The sequence below is a fragment of the Elephantulus edwardii genome, unplaced genomic scaffold (assembly GCF_000299155.1).
Source record: "Elephantulus edwardii isolate Elephantulus edwardi_28Jun2011 unplaced genomic scaffold, EleEdw1.0 scaffold00286, whole genome shotgun sequence".
NCBI lineage: Eukaryota > Metazoa > Chordata > Mammalia > Macroscelidea > Macroscelididae > Elephantulus > Elephantulus edwardii.
Window position 1 is genome coordinate 1,001,946 of NW_006400036.1, and position 19,505 is coordinate 1,021,450.

General features: G+C 41.4%; 3 pseudogenes; 1 reads left to right on the forward strand and 2 right to left on the reverse strand.

The window, feature by feature from the left end:
• Positions 1 to 1,609: 1,609 nt before the first annotated feature.
• Positions 1,610 to 17,670, reverse strand: LOC102850825 (annotated as a pseudogene).
• Positions 7,252 to 7,693, reverse strand: LOC102865369 (annotated as a pseudogene).
• Positions 10,651 to 12,144, forward strand: LOC102874556 (annotated as a pseudogene).
• Positions 17,671 to 19,505: the final 1,835 nt, after the last annotated feature.

The following is a 19,505-nucleotide window of genomic DNA, read 5'->3' on the forward strand; positions in this document are numbered from 1 at the left end:
CTGCTTACAACTGTTCCTCTTCCTTTGTATTTCCATACCTGAAAGGTCAGCCTCAATTGTCCTTTCTGTTATCTACATGTGTTCTGTTGTACATAGGGTTTTTGGAGGCCTGCTATTTCAGAAGTGGATGGCCAATCCTTCTTCCTAGTCTGTCTTAATCTGAATGTTCAGATTTAGGAGTATCTGACAGACAAGCACTTTATAGAACAGTGAATGATAAAATCCCTCATTGTGGAGATAACCATTAGTTACAGTGTTGTCCCTGCCCTTGGCCCAGTGTGTTGACCCACTTATTTTCCACATCCACCCTCCACCAGGATACCCCTTCACTTCTACCGAATCCCTTCAGCATTTATCTTCCATTGTCCAACCCTTAATCTTGACAGTTTGTATCTGAAGTTTTCTTGGCTTCTGTGATTCCAAATATGTGAGCTGCTGACAATTTCTTATGCTGTGAACAGTGTCTCTTAAGTTTAGTGGTAATGTTTCTGAGGGAGGTTGATGTGTTCTGTAGAACTGGTGTATAGATTGTATTTTTTTCCTTCTTGGCCTGAGGGCTACAGGCCTGAATGATCTTGGCGCAGCCTGTGGGTGTGGTAAGGCTTTCCCCACAAGTCACTTCTCTATTGTTTGGCCCTGCTTCTGCCTGTGCACTGATTCCTGTCTCCCCCGCTCGGCCCACTGATCCCTCTGTCTCCCATCTACGCAGCCCTGGAATGATCTTGCCAAACATGAGTTGCATCCTGATAACTTTCCTAATAAACCCCATAATCTTGAGCATGTTTCTGTGAAGTGCATGTAGCTATTGCAATGGACTTCAGACTCTGGAGAGCAGCAGGATTGGTGTCAGAATTTAAAGTAGGTGCTGGAGCATGGAGGGAGTGGAGCAACTCATGGGTACTGGTTTTGTGCTGTAGATACTCTTGATGGGCACACTTACCTACTGTGGAGTTGAGGTTAGAAATGGCTGTCTGTCCCCATGCTAACCTCATTCTTTGCACTAACCGCATTTAAGGAGTGCATTGGAGACATTTACTCTGCAACCACATTCAGGGAGTAGTCTGACTCACAAAATGACAGGCTCACCAAGAACTCAACTCTCATTTGGGATCTTCTGTGAGAAAATATTTTCAATGTGAATCACAACATAGTAAGTAACATTTCAGACACAACAAGGAGTGGCTCTACTATGTTTATTTCAAGAAAGAGCACCTCAAGTTCCCATTGCATTCACACATCAAAGAGCAATCATGTGCTCCCTAGTCTCCATATCTGCTTGAGTTTTAGACCAGAACTACATGCTCTGGAATTCCATTTATTAAAGGCTGAGGTGAGGCCATTCCAGTGAATAGTAATTATACCTACTCCATTAAAAGACATTAAGCAAACATGAAGTTCACTCCAAGAGACCAATCTAACTTCGAAGTTCAAAAACAATTGTAGGTTCTCTCGTGTTAAACCATGAAAATAGACAGGGATAGAACAGATGTAATTCTGCAGGTAATTCCAAAAGCTCAATAGGTGTCACTGGACACATAAAAGGGTTAAAGGACTCTGGCCATGGAGAGGACTTCTTCCCCAGATAGGGTCTCTGATGTACAGGAAATCTTCAGCTCCTGTTGAAACTTTCCCCACAAAGGAAAATTTATAAGGTTTCTCTATTATATGGACCCTCTGATGTTTAATAAAATTGGACTTATGAAATTCTTCTCACAGAGGCGCATTTACACAGTTTCTCTCCTATATGGACCCAGTGGTCTCTAAAAAAGCTTGAGCTGTCACTAAAAACTTTTCTCAGAGAGGACATTCACAGGGTTTCTCTTCTGTGTGGACTCGTTGGTGTCTATTTAAGGTGGACCTCCAAATGAAACTCTTTTCACAGATAGGACATTTATAGGGTTTCTCTCCTGTGTGGACCCGCTGATGTCTATTAAAGTCAGACCTCTGAATGAAACTCTTTTCACAGATAGAACATTTATAGGGTTTTTCTCCTGTGTGGACCCGCTGGTGTCTATTAAAGTGGGACCTGTAAACGAAACTCTTTTCACAGAGGTGACATTTATAGGATTTCTCTCCTGCATGTATTATCTCATGGTGGCATAATCCAGAGAAGTCACTAAATCCTTTCCCACAGTGATCACACTTGTAAGGCTTCTCTCTGGTGTGATTTCTCTGATGCTTCTCAAAGTCTGAAGTCTGCTGAAAGGCTTTCTTGCAAGAGGGGCGCTGAAAATATGTCTTTCCAGTGTGAGTTCTTTGATGAAACACAAGCTCAGAATTTCTATAAAAGGTTTCCCCACATTCTCTGCAGGTGGGGAGCGTCTGGGTCATGGGAGGTCCTAGCTGGTCCTTCTGGTAGGCCTCCTGCCTCTCCTCTACCCACAGCACAGACAGGTCTCTTGGGTGAGAATGAAGCAAACGCTGGTCCAGCTGTTTAGCACAAACCTTTTCCTGAGGAGAGAGCTGCTCCCCTCTCTCCTCACCCTGGGGTTGTCCCTGTACCTTAGGAAGATAATCTCCTCCAAAGCATCTTTGTTCATCTTCACTAAAGAAGCCACTCAAAGCTTGCTGAGGGGCCTCTCCTGAGATATGATAAGAGGCACCTGGAGGCTCTTGGTCCCAACAGGTTTCCAAGTTTAGGTTCAACTTGCCATTCTCTTGACTGCCTCCTAAAAGAAGAAAAAAAGATCTGAAATACTGCAGCAAATTTACACCGTTTTATTCTTCATACACGAAGTAAAAAGCATCAGAAAACAATGATTCTTTTTACCAAGATGACATCAATGAGTAAGGTGGTAAAAACCATCAATCATACTGAAGGGCCTGGTACTACATTTGCTTGCCCTCCATTCCAGATTAAGTTTCTGCTGTTGAGCCGAGGAGAATTTGAGAGGGAAAAATGAGGGCTGTATGAACTTTAAAAGCCTCTTACCCATTAAACAGCATAGATTTTCTTAAGGCGCAGGATGGGGAAAAAAGTGTATTCTGAACATACTTATTTTTTCTATTAAATGACTAGTCTTAATTGGGCTATATATTAAGGAGAAACATCATTAAATGATTTTTGAATAGGCACAAAAATATACAGAAGAAAATAAAAATCAACCTCAATCACATCCTCAGGAAAAACTATTAGTAACAGTTGCTTCTTATATCTTCCTTTCAAAAGACCCCATCTGTTCTTTTCTCTCACAATACTGGAATTGTATTGCAAATACATTTTTTGGTTAGTAAATATGCCATTTATAAATTTTATAGACATTCTCCCATTCACATATAAACAAACAATTATTCAAATGCTGTAATTTATCATTGTATGTTCAGGAGGCTTTATTGATGCAAAGCTATGGTATAAAATGGAATACTCTGGGCTGCGGTTTAATCCAGGATCCATATCTATTATTAACTCCCAGAATATATTCAAATATATTTCTATCCTAACTCTGATTTTGATATCATCACTATGTAATGATACTTTAGATTTCTGTTTTAGCAGAACATCTTCTCAGACTTTAGTCTACTGCAGGAAGATGAGACTCAGGGGAAAGGAGGAAACACCCTAATTTAGAGGAAAAACATTTACCTGACAAGCTGGCAGAACAATTCAGCAAACCCAGGTGGCAAAAAAATGGCTGGAAATCCTCAGCCCGCTTTAGATTCAGCTTTTTAAAGGGAAACAGGTTAGAGTCTGGAGAACTTGGAAGTACCATCTTGGCTTTTCCTGAGATATGACCACATCAGATTTCCAACCACTGATCTGTTATGTACAAACCTCTAGATTCCTTCTAGGGAAGATTCATCAACATGAACAGTTTTATTCCACCCAAGTTCTTGGACCTTGCCAACCAGAAGCTGCTGCAGAATGAGGCCTGAGTCATTTCCGCTCTGGAGCAACTGCCCACGAAACACTTCTCAACGCCGTTTGTGGCTATTGTTGCGGGGAGACATAGGCAGACATTGAAGGCAATTGTTCAGGTCATTCTCCTACTTCTTCCTGGGGGCTCTGAAGGCTCAATGTTATCACAAGAATATCATAGAAGGTGTGAATTCATTGATGTCCTTGATGAATAGCTTCAGGAGATAAAAACTGAAAAGAGCTGGATTCTAGGGAGAATACTCATACAAACTTCTGCAATGTACAGTCTAGGAACCAGACACTAGAGATTGCCGAGTACACGACTAAAATGGGGAAAATGGATTATTTAAGGATGACAGAGAAGCAATCTGTGGATATGTTTCTAAAGTTGTGCCTCAATGACACTTTCTAAGATATTGGCTTACTACGTTATTTTAAGAAACCCAGGAGAGCAAAGATCAACTACTCTTGAACAAGATGAGGTTGACTATTGTTGCAGTACCATTACAGAATACTGAGGGGATCCTGAAAATAGTATCCATGGACTGTGCGCCAAGATAAGTAGAAGTGCAGTGTCACTGGAAAAGGTCTCTTCTGTCAGATTACTTCTCACTTGGTTGAATCCATCTCAGTTCCTCAAGCCTGCACCAGCTCTATCGCTACCTGGATTCTCCTTTTTTCAAAGTCACCTGGGAAGGTGGGATTTCTCTGCATACTAAGGCAAGCCTTTCTTCCTTTCTATCAACCTGCCTGGACATCTACTGGGTCCTGCGGTGTGGCAGTGAAGAAGCAAAACATGAGCATGTACTCACACTGTCTCTTCTGCTCTCTCCCCAAGTGTGCTGTAACACCACCATCTATATAAAGCAATTTGATATAGATGATCTAAGAATGTTGTCGGGTTCTATAAAGTCAACTACAACTCATAGCATCCGATGAATAGCAGATCTGAACTCTGCTCTATCCTGCACCATCATCATTTCTACCATACTCAAGCTCACTGCTGGGGTCACTGTGTCAATCCATCTTGTGAAGGTCCTTTCTGTTGCCCTTTACCTTTCCTAGCGTGATGTCTTCTTCTAAGGAAACAGAATAAAGCGATATAATTTCTGCAAAAATAAGTAAAGAGAACGAGAAAAGGGATTTCTCATTTGTGGGTAAAAACTAGCAGTAGAAAAAAACAGCAATAACTCTAATAAGAAAATTAAAAGACTGCAGTCATGGAATGGGAGACACCCCACTCCTTACAGATAACTACATTATTTGCAAGACTGGGAAGCACTTCTCCTGCCCTGGGAATTCTCCTCAGGATAGGGAAGGAGCTCCATATTCAAGTCCATTCTTTTAACTCCTGGAGATCTGAAGAAGCTATTTACCTTTTTCTTCCATGAAATGTTACTTACTCAACAGCTGGGCCTAAACTTGTCAATCCAAATCTTTCTTTTAAATAGTAAATGTATTTTAACTTGCCTGAACAGTGTTCATAAATATATCCTTTTTATAAAGGGTTAAAATAATGATCCATCATTAAATGTACAATGTACTACACAGAAACTGTTTATGGATTCTTTGTAGAAAATTATTTCTCTTTTCGCTAGTATAAATAATGCTGTAAGAAGTAATTTTTTTTTTCTCCACTACTCTTTCTCTACATTTCTTTTTGTTTGGGGTTTATGCTTGTTTTTAATTCATTGCTGCCCATTTTCCTCCCCCCAAAATCCATTCCGCTTCCCCCAGCCCACCCTACAATGCACCCCTTGTATCAGATTGTTGTTTTAAAAAAAGCCTAATCATATATTCCTTTTAAACAGTTCTTTCCCTCACCTGTTCTAATGCAGTCTCTCCTTAACGCTCCACCCCTCCCCTATCCTATTTTATAACAGCAGTGTTATACAGTATTTGTTCTTTTGTGACTGAGATGTTTCACTCAGTATGTCCTCCAGGCTTCCCCATGTTGTATAATTTTTTATGAGTTCATTGTTTTTTAATGCTGCATAATAAACCATTGTGTGGATGTACCATAGTTTTTCTATCCATTCTTTTGTTGTAAATAATGCAGCATGTGTGTGCATACATCTGTTTGAGTCATAGCTCTTGATTCTTAGGGTATATTGTCAGAAGTAGAATTGCTGGGTCAAATCAAAGGTCTACTTCCAACTTTTTTTAAAAAAAACACACAAACGAATTACTTTTATTTTGGTATGCACCTGCATTTCAGCATTTAGTGGTCCTCTACACAAAGATGGAATAAACGCAGCAATTTGCCAGGAGGTCAAACTCGCCAATTTCAGGATCTTCGACGCACACCAAGTTCTTTCTGAATCCCTGCTGAGGATCGTGAGACACAGCAGCACCAAACCAAAGTGTGCACCGGATTCCAGGTTCTTGTTCAGCTCTAGTTGTCAGACTATAAACCAGACCCAAATGATTGCAAGTATGACAGAATGAGAGCCCTGTTTAAAAAGTCTACCATTTTTAAAAGCAAAAACAACTACAGGGAGGGGGGGAAATTCAGAGGATCTATGTGTGTTTACAAGTGTCTTCATGTGGCCTTTCTATAAGCTTAACCACCAAAGACTTTGAGAGCTGGCAGGTCTGAGTAACCCTGGTGACTGTTTTGCCACCATATCAAAATCTGAGCTAAAACAATGCATCAGCTGACGACAGCAGAGGGTGGCAGGGATGAGGACCCCGTGTTCATGTCCCAGACTGGTGGAGAGGAAATGAGTGTGTTTAGAATACTAAGCCAGGGAGCTCAAATTCTCTTTCCAACCTTCCCTGATGGCTTCTGGCCAAAGCAAGGAAGTGTCACGGAAAATGTGGGGTGTGACGGTACAGGAAGGGGCTCTGGAAAAAGGAAAGCAGAAGCAGCACCCCTCGATCCGGTGGGGAAAAAGAAGATGTGGGGAAAGCTCTGAATTCCTCACCAAAGGCCAATTTTAGAGGGGAGCACAGTATATGCTTCGGCCAGGGGTGGGAGTGGAGGAGAGTGAGGAAGGATGGCTAGGAATGGGGACACCATTTAAGACTTATGCACTGCACATACCCAGCAGTAGTTCCATGACTCGAAACCTTCACAGCTATTCTAAGAAGCCTCCCTGAGCTGGAGGGCTGTTGCAGGGAGAGGGGGCTGGAGGCAGGAGAGAGGGAAGGGGAGAAAGCAGAGACAGCAAGGTGATTTTGTGACATGGCTTTTCACAGTAGAGTTAGATGTGCCCCACCATTTACAATGGAGAATCTATTTAAATATACTTTCTTGAGTCCCATGGAGAATGGTTACACTTCACTGGATGACTTGCTAAAAGCAAAACTCAGATATTTCAAATGGACCAAAAAAAAAAATATTAGCTTACATTAAATAAGAGAGGCGGAGGGCCTGTGGGTTTTCTTTCTGATTAATTGCTGTAACACTGTCCTTACAGTGGTTGAGGGAGTTTCATATTTTCTTTAGACTCATCAGGCATCAAAGCTCCTGCAGGACTACTTTGATGTTATAGGAATTCTGTCACTTTGCTAGCATGGAGATGGCTCGTGGGTCCAGCACTCCATTAGAACTATTAACTCCATTCATATTAATTTTTGTTACAAATCTTACAAAGGTGGGTGCTTCTGGGTATTTGGGTCCACATTCTATTTTAAGGCTGTATATCTGGTTTCCATAAATTGTTCTTGGAGGCCCAATTATCATCCCTGTCCATCTTGTAAGTGTCATGTCTTCGTCATCTTCTAGACCCCAGCTAACTGTGCCATTTCCTACTCCTTTCTGGCCTCCTTCGAGATCTTCCAACAGTGGAAAATTGTGAGGAACTTTACTCCTGAGCCTGTGGTGGCTTGCATTGTTGTCGCTCTTTTTCCAACTTTTTGAGAAAGCACCAGACCTCTTCCATTTTACATTCCCACCAGCTGTGAATAAAGATTCCAATTTCTTCACAACCTCACCAGCATTTGTTGCTTGCTGCTCTGCTGAGCTTTGCTACTGTTGCTGAGTAAGATGGTATCTTATAGCTGTTTTGCTTTACATCTGACAGCTAAGAATTTTGAACATTTCTTCATGTGTTTGTTTGCCATCTGAATGTCTTCTTTGGTGAAGTATCTGTTCATATCCTGTGTCCATTTTGTGACTGGGTTATTTATCTTTTTCTTGTTGAGATGCTAGTTATTGTTATGTGCTATCCAGTTGCTTGCGACCTATAGCAACCCTATGTACAAGAGCTCTAAGTCCTGCTCTATCCTGTGCCAAACCTCACTGTCTCCGACACACCTATTCCCATTACCCCAGTCACTAAATCGATCCATCTCATCAAGGGTCTTCCTCTCTTGCGCTGTCCCTCCACCCTCCCAAACATTATGTCCCTCTCCAAGAACTGATCCTTCTTTGCAACATGTCCCAAATATGTCAGACGAAGCTTCTGAATCCTTGCCTCCAAGGAGCAGCCTGGTTTCACTCTCTCCAGGACAAAACTGTATGCTCTCCTAGCAGTCCATTGTATATTCAACACTCTTCTCCAGCACTACAGCTCAAAGGCATCAATTCTCTTTCTATCATCCCTAGTCATCATCCAGCTCTCTGACACATAGCAAGCAAATGCAAAGACTATGGCTCGAGTCAGGTGCACCTTAATCTCCAGCCTGATGTCTTTGCTCCTCAGTACTCTGGAGAGGTTCCTAACAGCTGACTTTCTCAATGCAATTCATCTCTTGATTTCCTGGTTGCTGGTACCAAGAGCGTTGATTGTGGAACCAAGTAAACTAAAACCATTAACAATCTCAATCTCTTCACTATCTATAATGATGCTGCCAAATGGCCCAGTAGTGAGAATCTTTGTTTTCTTGATGCTGAGCTTCAATCCATATTGAAGCCTGCAGTCCTTGACCTTCTGCAGCAAGCACTTCAGGTTCTCCTCAGTTTTAGAAAGCAGATTTGTGTCATCTGTATAACACAAGTTGTTGATGAGTCTTCCTCCAATCCTGATGCCACATTCCTCTTATATTGTCCCACGTCCCAGATGATCTGTTCTGCATACAGACTGAAAAGGTATGGAGACAGAATACATCCCTGGTGGATACTCTTCCCGACTTTGAACCATGCAGTGTCTTGTTTTGTTCTGATGATTGCCTCTTGGTTCAGGTATAGTTTTCGTATAAGCACAATCAAATATTCTAGGATTCCCATTCTTCTCAGAGTCAACCAGTTTGCTGTGATCCACAGAATCAAAAGCCTTTGCATAGTCAATGAAACCTAGATAGACATTCCTCTGGTACTCTCTGCTTTCTGCCAAGATCCATCTAACATTAGCTATATTATCCCTAGTACCATATCCTCTTCTAAACCTAGCCTGCACATCTGATAGTCCTCTATTAATGTGTTACTCCAGTCATTTTTTAATAATTTGCAGCAGAACCTTGCTTGCATGTGATATTAATGATATTGTTCGGTAATTTCCGCACTCTGTCGGGCCACCCTTCTTTGGAATGGAAACAAATATTGATCTCTTTGGAAAAAGATATCATGCTAGGAAAGGTAGAGGCTAATCTACAGAAGATAACCATCAGAAAGGAAGGTTCAGATCTATATTTCGCAGGATGGCTATGAGTCATAGTCCACTTGACAACAAATAAATACTACAGCAGCAATGCTTAATAAAAGTTCAACACTAGCTAAAACACTTTTTCTACTTATTGCTTTGTTTTACTATATATAGAGTGAGTTGGTTATTATTCATTATAACTACAATATGAAAAGACTACTTTGGATAATATTGCCATAAGAAGAATGCTGGCTATCATATGTTGTTGTCTGCTTGTGACTCATAGCAAATCTATGTACAACAATCCTAAACCCTGCTCTATCCTGTGCCAAACTTACTGTCTCTGACCCACCCACCCTCATTACCTCAGTCACTGAATCAACCCATCTCATCCATAGTCTTTCTCAGACGAAGCTTCAGAATCCTTGCCCCCAAGGAAGTCTGGCTTCACCCTCTCTAGGACGACCCTGTGTGTCCTCCTAGCAGTCCATGGTATATTCAAGGCTCTTTTCTAGTACCACAGCTCAAAGGCATCAATTCTCCTTCTATCATTCCTAGTTACTGTCCTGCTTTCTCATGCATAGCAAGTAATTGCAAAGACCACGGGCTGGATCAGGACCATCTTTATGTCTAGACTGACATCGTTGCTATTAAGTACTTTGGAGAGGTATCTGAAAGCAGACTTTCCCAATGCAATTCATCTTTTAATTTCCTGGCTGCTGGTACCAAGAATGTTGATTGTGGAGCCAAGCAAACTAAAGTTGTTAACAATCTCAATCCCTTCACCAACCATCATGATGCTGCCAATTGGTCCAGTGGTGAGAATCTTTGTTTTCTTGATATTGAGCTTCATTCCATATTGAAGGCTGCAGTCCTTGACCTTCTGCAGCAAGTGCTTCAGGTCCTCCTCAGTTTCAGCAAGCAAGGTTGTGTCATCTGCATAATGCAGGATGCTGTTGAGTCTTCCTCCAATCCTGATGCCACATTTGGAGAGCTTCGACTTATGGGTGAGGATTGCTGTGAGGAGTCACCTGAGGTCTGGGTCCAGGGTGAGGCAGCCATGCGTGGGTCAGGGTCAGGACAGGGTGTGCTGGGGGCATGGGGTCTCGCTGTTGCTACAGGGACCTGCCTGGGGGCCCACCAGCCCTGTTGGTTGAGCAAGGTTCCCTGCAAGGATGACTGGTCAGCTGTGAATGGAGAGGTGGTAACTGAAAAGCTTGTGAGCAATGTTGTGATTCTGTGAATACACCTGTGTGGTGGCCCAGCATGGATGACTACACTATCCTGCCCGTAACTGGCAAGGGCTCCTTTGGCAGAGCTCTCGGTTCAGCAGGAAGGCAGTAACTGGATGTTCGCCATGAAGGAAATAAGGCTGCCCAAGTTCTCCTCTGATACACAGACTTCTAGGAAGTAGGCCATTCTGTTGCCAAAATAAAACATCCCAATATCATTACCTTTAAAGAATCCTTTGAAGCTGATGGACACTTGTATATTGTGATGGAATATTGTGATGGAGGGGACCTATGCCAATGATCAAACATCAGAAAGGGAAGTTCTTTCCTGAAGAAATTATATGGAACTGGTTTACTCAAATGTGCCTGGGAGTAAATCACATTCATAGGAAACATGTGTTATATAAGGATATTAAGTGCAAGATTATCTTCTTCACCCAGACTGGAAATATAAAACTGGGAGATTTTGGATCTGCCTGTCTCTTTCCAACCCTATGGCATTTGCTTGTCCATATGTGGGAACACCCTTTATTATGTGTCACCAGAAATCTGGTGAAAACATGCCTTATAACAATAAAAGTGACATCTGGTGCTTGGGCTGCATTCTGTATGAACTCTGCACCTTTAAACTGTTTCAGGCTAGGTGGAAAAATCTTATCCTCAAAATATGCCAAGGATCCATCTGTCCTCTGTTATCTCATTATTCCTGTGATCGTAGGGTCTAATCAAGCAAATATTTAAAAGGAATCCCTCTCATCGCCCTTCAGCTACTCTCTAGAGGCAACTCATCCAGAAGTGACTCTCCCCAGAGACCGTTCTAGAATATGGTGAACAAGTATTAGAAGAAACCAGAAAATCTAAGGATATTATACCAATGAGAAAGGACTCCATCAAACCTGGAGTAACTTTGGGAAATGAAGCAAGTTTGATGCAGGAGGAAGAACAAGTTAGAAACTGCTGTCAGACTGATTTAGAAAGTATTAATAAAAAATTGGTTGAAAATGCTCTGAGGAGAGAAAAAAACAAGAATCTGATAATAAATCAGTACATCTGAGGAAGACCAAGTCACCAAGCCCTCACAGGTGACAGTGGGATAAAAACATTTCCACGACAGCTGTTACTGCTTTGCAAAATGCATCCATTTTGAGCTCCAGATTAACAGCAGAGGATAACAGGGGTGGTTCTGTAATACGGTACAAAGAAAATAATACCTGGAAGCAGTAGCTCAAAGAGACCCCTGAAATCTTGTTAAATATCCTTAAGAATGCTGACCTCAGCATGGCGTTTCAAACATACACAACATATAAACCAGGTTCAGGAGGGTTCTTAAAAGGCCTGCTGTCTGTCTGAAGAAACAGACACTTCAGATGATGTTCAAAGAGTTCATGATTCTGTAATCTTGGATCCTCAGAGACTTGAACCTGGACTGGATGAGGAAGATACAAACTTTGAAAAAGAAGATGACAATCTTGACTGGTAGTCAGAATTGAAGAAGCAAGCTGGATTACAAGAAGTAACTGATGGATAATGGCCATGGAAATGTTTGCTAATCACACTGATTAGATTTTTTGAAATGAGGAATACTTGATAATAGAAGAGGAGGGAAGGGGACGGGAGGAGAAGAGAGGGGAGGGGAGGGGAGGGGAGGGGAGAGGAGGAAAAAGGAGGGAAGGGAGGGGAGAGGAGAGGAGAGGGGGAAAAAAGTATGGAGATAGGACACATCTCTGGCATACACCCTTCCAAATTTTGAAACATGCAGTGTTTCCTTACTCTGTTCTGATGACTTACCTTATGGTCCAAGTATAGGTTTTGCATAAGCTTGATCAAGTGTTCTGGAATTCCCATTCTTTTCAGAGTTAGTAATAGTTTATTGTGATCCACAAAGTCAAATGCCTTTGTATAGTCAATATAATCTTTCTTTTTATGGAATTTTATATCTGTCTCAATCTAAATTCTGACTAAACAAAAACAATCACAACTATTTTAAAGAAAAATATTTAAGAAAGTACATCCAATGAGGGAGTTTTTCTTTTGCTTTTCAAGGAGAGGAGCAAATGGGGGGGAGGGGGGAGGGGTTTGTGCGGGGAGAAGGGTGCAACAATGAATGAATGGAATCCCAAAATCTCTGTAGATGTTCATTGAAATGAAAAATAAACAACCTAAATTTAAAAAAAAAAAAGTACATCCATGTGAGCCTATTCTTCAATTGTTTAATACACGTGTCAACATCTGTAAAAAAAGTGGTAAGTAGATCCACCATCAATATTACAACTGAATGGAACCATCTATGGCTAGTTATAACAAAGGAATAGAAACCCAAAGCTAATCACTCAACCACCACATCTCCCTAAAATGGAAAATCAGAAACATCCTAGGAGCTATGAAAGCTGACTCACCTCTGCAGGTGGGAGCTGGGATCGTCTTGCTGGCATGAAGGGGGAGTCCTGCCAGCTCTTCTCCATACTCTGCTGAATAAGGTGGGTCAGGTTTGGAACTGGAAGAGCCTGGCACAGAGATCAGCTTGTGAGCCTGTGAGTAGGGAGGACTGGGAGAGGATGCCATTGTCTTTCAAAGGATTCTCCTACCCAAAGATGAAGGGAACCATGAAGGCCCTAGACATGACACTTATCTTAGAAGTACACAGGGCATGTCATATGAGTACTCACAGGATGCCAGGAAATATGCTGACAAGGAGGTAAAGCAGAGTTTCAAAAGTAGAACGATCTGCAGACCACCTGTGAGTCTAGGGGTATAGGGTCAAGACTGAAGCTCATCTTCATTTGGGAGACACTGTGTGGTCTCGTAGAAAAGAGCATGGACTCCAAGGCAGCTACATTGTGTTCCACCCTGACTCAGCAATTAGGAAGCACTTAAGGGCGCAAGTTACTCAACACTTTCAACATCTCTACTTCATAGGGCTGACACAGAGAAAAAAGAGTTATTATATGCAGTGCACCCATTAATCAATTACTAGGAAGTTCCTTGCTATCCCTCTGCAGGTTTTCACTCACCCTAGTTCACAACTATGTTACTAAAGACTTCCCATCCTGAAAACTTCAAGGTGAACTTCTGTCAATAAAAGAATATAAACATTGCCTAAGAATTCCTAGCCTTTTCACCTCCTTCCACTGGCTAAACCATGCCCTCACCTCCTGAGACCATTTTCCCGTAGGTCTCCAGCATGAGGTTCCAGTAGTGCTCCTTCTGAGTAGAATCCAGGTGTCTCCACTGCTCCTGGAAAAATAACAGTGTCATGACCTTAAACATGGCTCCAATGGAAGGTACCTGACCCTGCCTAGAGGAAAAGTGAGAAGGAATGAATGTGCCAAAGGAGCCTAAGCATCAAGATCTGAGAAACTCTGGGAGAGAGATTAATGGAGGAAGAGGCCAAGAGGAGAGCTGCAGTATTTCTTGTCCTGAGAAGAAAACATTTAGGTTTAACTTTATGAATATTTTAAATTGTATGCCTTTAAGGAAAACTCTTCCTGTTGAATAGAGAACATACTGGAAGGCATGTTTTTTCAACTTCACATTCTTTCTAAACTTAGTGTAAGAGTCCAATATTTATGTGAAATCTCGACATTGAAGGGAAAAAATAAAAAAGGAATCTGTTGCCAGTACAAATTTAGAAAAAAAGAATAATCAACACTGAATGTGACTTTTGTGTAAGCCCCATCCAGAGACAAGATTTCTGTAATCAGAAAAAGGGCAACACAACCCTGTAATCTAAGAATTCTGAGTAACGCTCAATCAGTGGATGAGTTGTCATGAGTAAGGTAGGCCTCACATATCTTCTCTCACAGAACGTTCTCTAGTGACTCAGTGTTAAGGAATTGCACTGCCAACCCAAAGCAAGCAGTTCAAATCTACTAACTGCTGTTCTGTAGGAGAAAGATGCGCAATCTCCTCCCACACAATTTGCTGATGGTTCATAACAACAAATGGCAGTAGAGGGAGCTCTGGTGGCCTACTCTATAGGGAACGTGATGCCCACCCAGAGGTAGAGCTTCTGGTGATTCAACTTCACCAGGTGCTCCACAGGAGAGAGATGGGGAGTGTCCTCCATGAGATTTGCAATTTCCAAAAACTTGCTGGAGAGTCAGCTATAACATAGTTCTGCCTCGACATCAAGGAGTTTGAGTTGTAAGCTATGCAGAAAAAGACACTCAAAAGAGGCTACCTTCTGGTACTATGACCTTCAGCAAGTGGTTTAGTTTTTCTGAGCCTTAATCCTCACCTAAATTCTCATCAAGAACGGGGGAAAAGCTCAGGTTACAGATTTCTTAAAGTATAACCTGCTTTATGAAACACTGTACTTTTAATTCAATATTCAACAAATTATTGTTGTAGCTTTTATCTTTTGAGTCCATTACAACTAACAGCAAGTCTATGAAATAGGAGGAAGTGGAGAAAAAGAGGAAGTCAAACAAAAGTAAAAAAATTTCATAAATCTCCTGAGAAGTATAAACTCACACCTAAGCTGAATTAACTCCAGACATAAGATACAATGAAAAGATACAAGTAAAATTATTTCCAGGTACATCGCAATCAGTCTTTTAAAATTAGAAAGTGATAAAGTTGTTAAAGAATGAAGGAAAACATACCACATGCAGAACAAAGAGAACATATGGTATGATTCTATTTTATAGAAAATCCTGGAAAATTCAAACTAATCTACGGTGACAGAAATCAGATTAGTAGATGCCCAGAATGGGCAGGGGGACAGGTAGAAAGGCAAGGAAGAGGGATTATAAATGCACAAGAGGCAATGTAGGAGTGAGGCATATGTTTATCATAGAACAAAGACCAGTGGATGGCTTTAAGAACAGAAATTTATTGTCTCCCAGTTTAGGATGCCAGAAGTCCAAATTCAGGGCACTAGCTCCACAAAAAATATTTCCTCTTTGTCCTAGGTGTATGAGGTTCTCAGTACAGGAACCAAATCCGAAGCACACTCTCCACTCTGGCTCTTCATTCATTGTTCAATGTTCTCCCTAACTTGCTTTCTTCTCCTAGCATGTATCTCATCACAGGTCTTTTCCACCTTTGTTCAGAGCCTAGATTCCCAATTCCAAATGGCAATTGGAAAAAAACACTCTGCCTTGAGAAGACCTGAGAGAAACACTGAAAACCAAGTTTTTCTTCATGTATATTGTTGCTGTTCTACTAGCAAGTCCCTCTTCTCTACTTTACTTGTGAGAATGCACTCATTTCAGCCCTCCTGACTACTGGTGAATGCTCAAAACTGATTCAGAGGAAAGAAAAGCAGAGAAGCCTGGTTCACCTGAGACAAAGCTTGCAGAAGTGAGCCTCCAGAGTCCTGGTCACTGATGAGCTTTTCCTCAGATCGGGCAAGAAGCTGGGGAGCAGTCATCACTGAAGGGAGAAACAGGAAGTTTTAATAATCTAGACGTCCTCTTCACTGATTCCCCAGAGAGTATTTATTAAAAAAACAACAACAAAACAAACCCAAACCCCACCTCCAACAAAAAATTTGGCAAATTAGAACCAATACTCCCACTGACAATTTCAAGACCTGTACCTGCATCACTAACATCACTAACAAAGTTCAAATCCCTCTAACATCCCCAAGAGCCTCACTCATATAGTCTCTTCCCTCCTTACTGAAGTCCAAAATCCAAATGGTCTAAATGCAGATATAAAGTGGTTAAAAATGCAGACACTGAATCTCCTAATCAGAGTGACATGAGGACATTAACCTTATTGCCAAACTTTCCAGGGACACCCCAATCCAAACATTTTCAACCTCAGACAGAACCTAAGTTTCTACAAGAGGCTCCCAACACCACCATGAATGAAAACCGGCCCTCACCTAATTCCGGCTCAATGTCAGGTTCCTCTTTGATGACTTGGCTGGGTTGAGCCTCAGGCTCTGAGGCTGAATTCTGAAGTCCCAGCTCTTGAGGCACCACTTCAAGATGGGACTTTGCCTCCCTCACTTGACAGCTTGCAGATTCCACTTTCTCTGTTATGCTTTCCTGTCCCAGAACCTGGCTGCTGATCTAAAGAGCATATATTACTAGTTACTAAAGGATGCTGACTCGGGATCCCTGAAGACACGAAGTGAATATTCTACAACAGATTACAGGATAGCTGTTTGGAACAGGTAATGGGAAAGAAGAAAACCCAGCTTCATTTTCTCCGTCAGCAGGTATTTCCAGCCACTAATGAAAATACCACAAGAAGGGAAAACTGCTGACATTGAACTAGGCCTGCAAACTCTTCAAATCAGGCCTCTAATATAGGGTTTGAATTGGACAGTCTGTACCAATTAAAACTTAAACACATGCAAACATTCTAGTGTTAAGTTAGAGTGGAACGGGAGATTGTATCTTTAATTCCTAACAGCTACAGAGTTGACAGTCAATAACAAAGGAAAACAAAACAAAGCTGCTGCAGAAGGGTTCATTCCAACTCACAGCAAGATCATCTTTAGGTTTTTCTTAGCAATAGTCTTCATCAAAAGTAGGTGACAAGATCTTTTTTCCTAATGATGTCACTTGGATTTTAAAGCACTAAATTCATAGTTAGTAGAACAGAAGAAACCATTTACACCACTGAGGAACGTGAGTGCCATACAGAGCCCAAGATGAGGCATGAGGACACCTCAATAGGACCCTAGTTCCCAAAGTCCTCTGCTTACCCACTGCCACAGTCTCTGTGGGTCGCCCTTCAAGCTCTCCACTAGCATCACTGCCTCCTCTCCACAGCTGGGACGCTGTGTGCGCACCCACATCTGGATCTCCCCAGGCAGGATGGTCAGGAACTGCTCCAACATGAGGAGCTCCAGGATCTGCTCTTTGCTGTGAAGCTCTGGCTGCAGCCACTGGAAACAGAGCTTTCGAAGTTGCCTCAGGGTCTCATGGGGTCCAGACAGCACCTGGTACTGAAAGCGTCGGAAAAGCTGTCGGGCAGCTTCAGGGCTGGAGAGTTCCCCTTGAGGGGCAGCATCTGGTCCACAGAGTAGAGGGTCCTCTGCCTTTGCCAGTGGTGGCACCTGAACCAGAGCCTGTCCCAGTTCCAATGGCATCATCAGGCTTATCAAGTTCTTTCACGTCCACAAACTCCTGGATGGAATAACTGTCTGGGCAAACTGTGTCTTCACACAGCCTCTGAGGGAGGAAAGAGATCCAGTGACACAGAGAACACAATTTTAAAAACAAATTCACATGCCCTGCTAAGAAACCTTGCACTCAAACATGGATCTCTGAAACTTCCCAAGGACTGACAAAAAGAAAAACATTTAGTTCTGAGATATCTCCAACTCAATATGGACCCACATTTCTTGGAGTGGAGTTTTGCTCCACAGTGCTGTCCAGTGCTGGATGATTACTCAGAGGTAATTATTAGGTCTTTCTCTCAAGACATTACTGGGTACAGTCAACTTTCCACCTCTAAATCAATAGCAGAGGACTTTTAACTGTTTACATCACCCAGGGGCTCAAAGCATGTATTCTTCAATTTGGAAAAAGTGTAAGCTTGTACCACAGAGCAAACCACCAACACCTTATCTAAACTGTCACCATCAGCCTATCCACTTGATAACATTTTTGCTTGGTCTTCAAATGTCCATACTGAGTAGAGAATGCTATCCGCCTCATAAACTATTTTCACTACAGTCTTAATACATCTCCTGCAGCTAACCCTTCTGTTTGGAGCCTGAAAAGTAAAATTGGACAAGCACACCAGTGCCCTACACATAAAGTCCAATGGTGCTTCTAATGAAGTAATATTAATGGATTCTGGATTATGTGAACATATAAAACTGACATCTTGTGCCTCTAGCCTGCAAAACTGGTCTAGACCTCTTATTTATTTGTTTAGTCCTGGGACCCTGCTGTAACTTCTCCATAGTCATACAGAATACCTTAAGCTGTCTGTTTCCCAGCAAGGGAAATGCACCTTTCATGGAATTAACATTTATCTTTTCTCAGTCATTTGTAAACTCAATCCCAGGTTGTGTGTTAGCTAGAAACTGTATGTGAGAATCTTGAAGTTATAATATCTTCAATAGCATGTAAATTGTACCTTAAGCTGTCAGTTTACCAGGAGGGGATATGTATTTTTCATAGATTAACATCTATGTCTTTAAAACTGTTATTCTCAATCATATGTTAAATATATTATCTCCTAACCCAATTTTACTAGTAACCATAAACTGTTCTCTTTAAATGTAAAAATCCTGTAGCTTTAAACTACCAGTATTAATGTGTTAGGTAGGTTAATACCTAGCCCAACTATAAAACCAATGACCACTCTTAGACAGGGAGGCAGTTTTTGAGATGACTCTCACTGCTCTCCCAGACGTGCAATAAAGTGCTTTATATGTCTCTCTTATTAACAATTGATTGAGGAAACAACTCCTTGCATTCAGTAATACTTCTAGAATAAGATGATGTTGAAGAAAACAAAATACCCCTTTCCAAAAGATGCAATGAAATTCCCAGTCACCTTTTAGTGACATGTTTGGAACTGGTCTATTTAGGGATGATAAACTTGACACCCAGTTTTAACTTTGGGATCAAAGGACATTTGGGACAAACACTGGCTACTTGAAAGCACACTTACTGCCTTAAACTATTTTATGGATAATAGTAGCAAAATACCCAAGGCTTCAGCCAAAATACAGAAGAGAAATAAAAACTGATAAAGGGAATGGAAAACCTAAATAGCATCATTAACTGTCTTGGTCTTAGTGAAATTTTCTAATCATTAAGCCCAGTAACTGTAGAAAACACATTTAACAAAACAGATCAAATGCATATTAAAATAGCAAATCTTTTCAAAGAACCAACTCCTAGTTTTGTTGATAGTTTCAATTGTTTTTCTGTTTTCTATTTCATTTATTTCTGCTCTTGTTTTTATAAT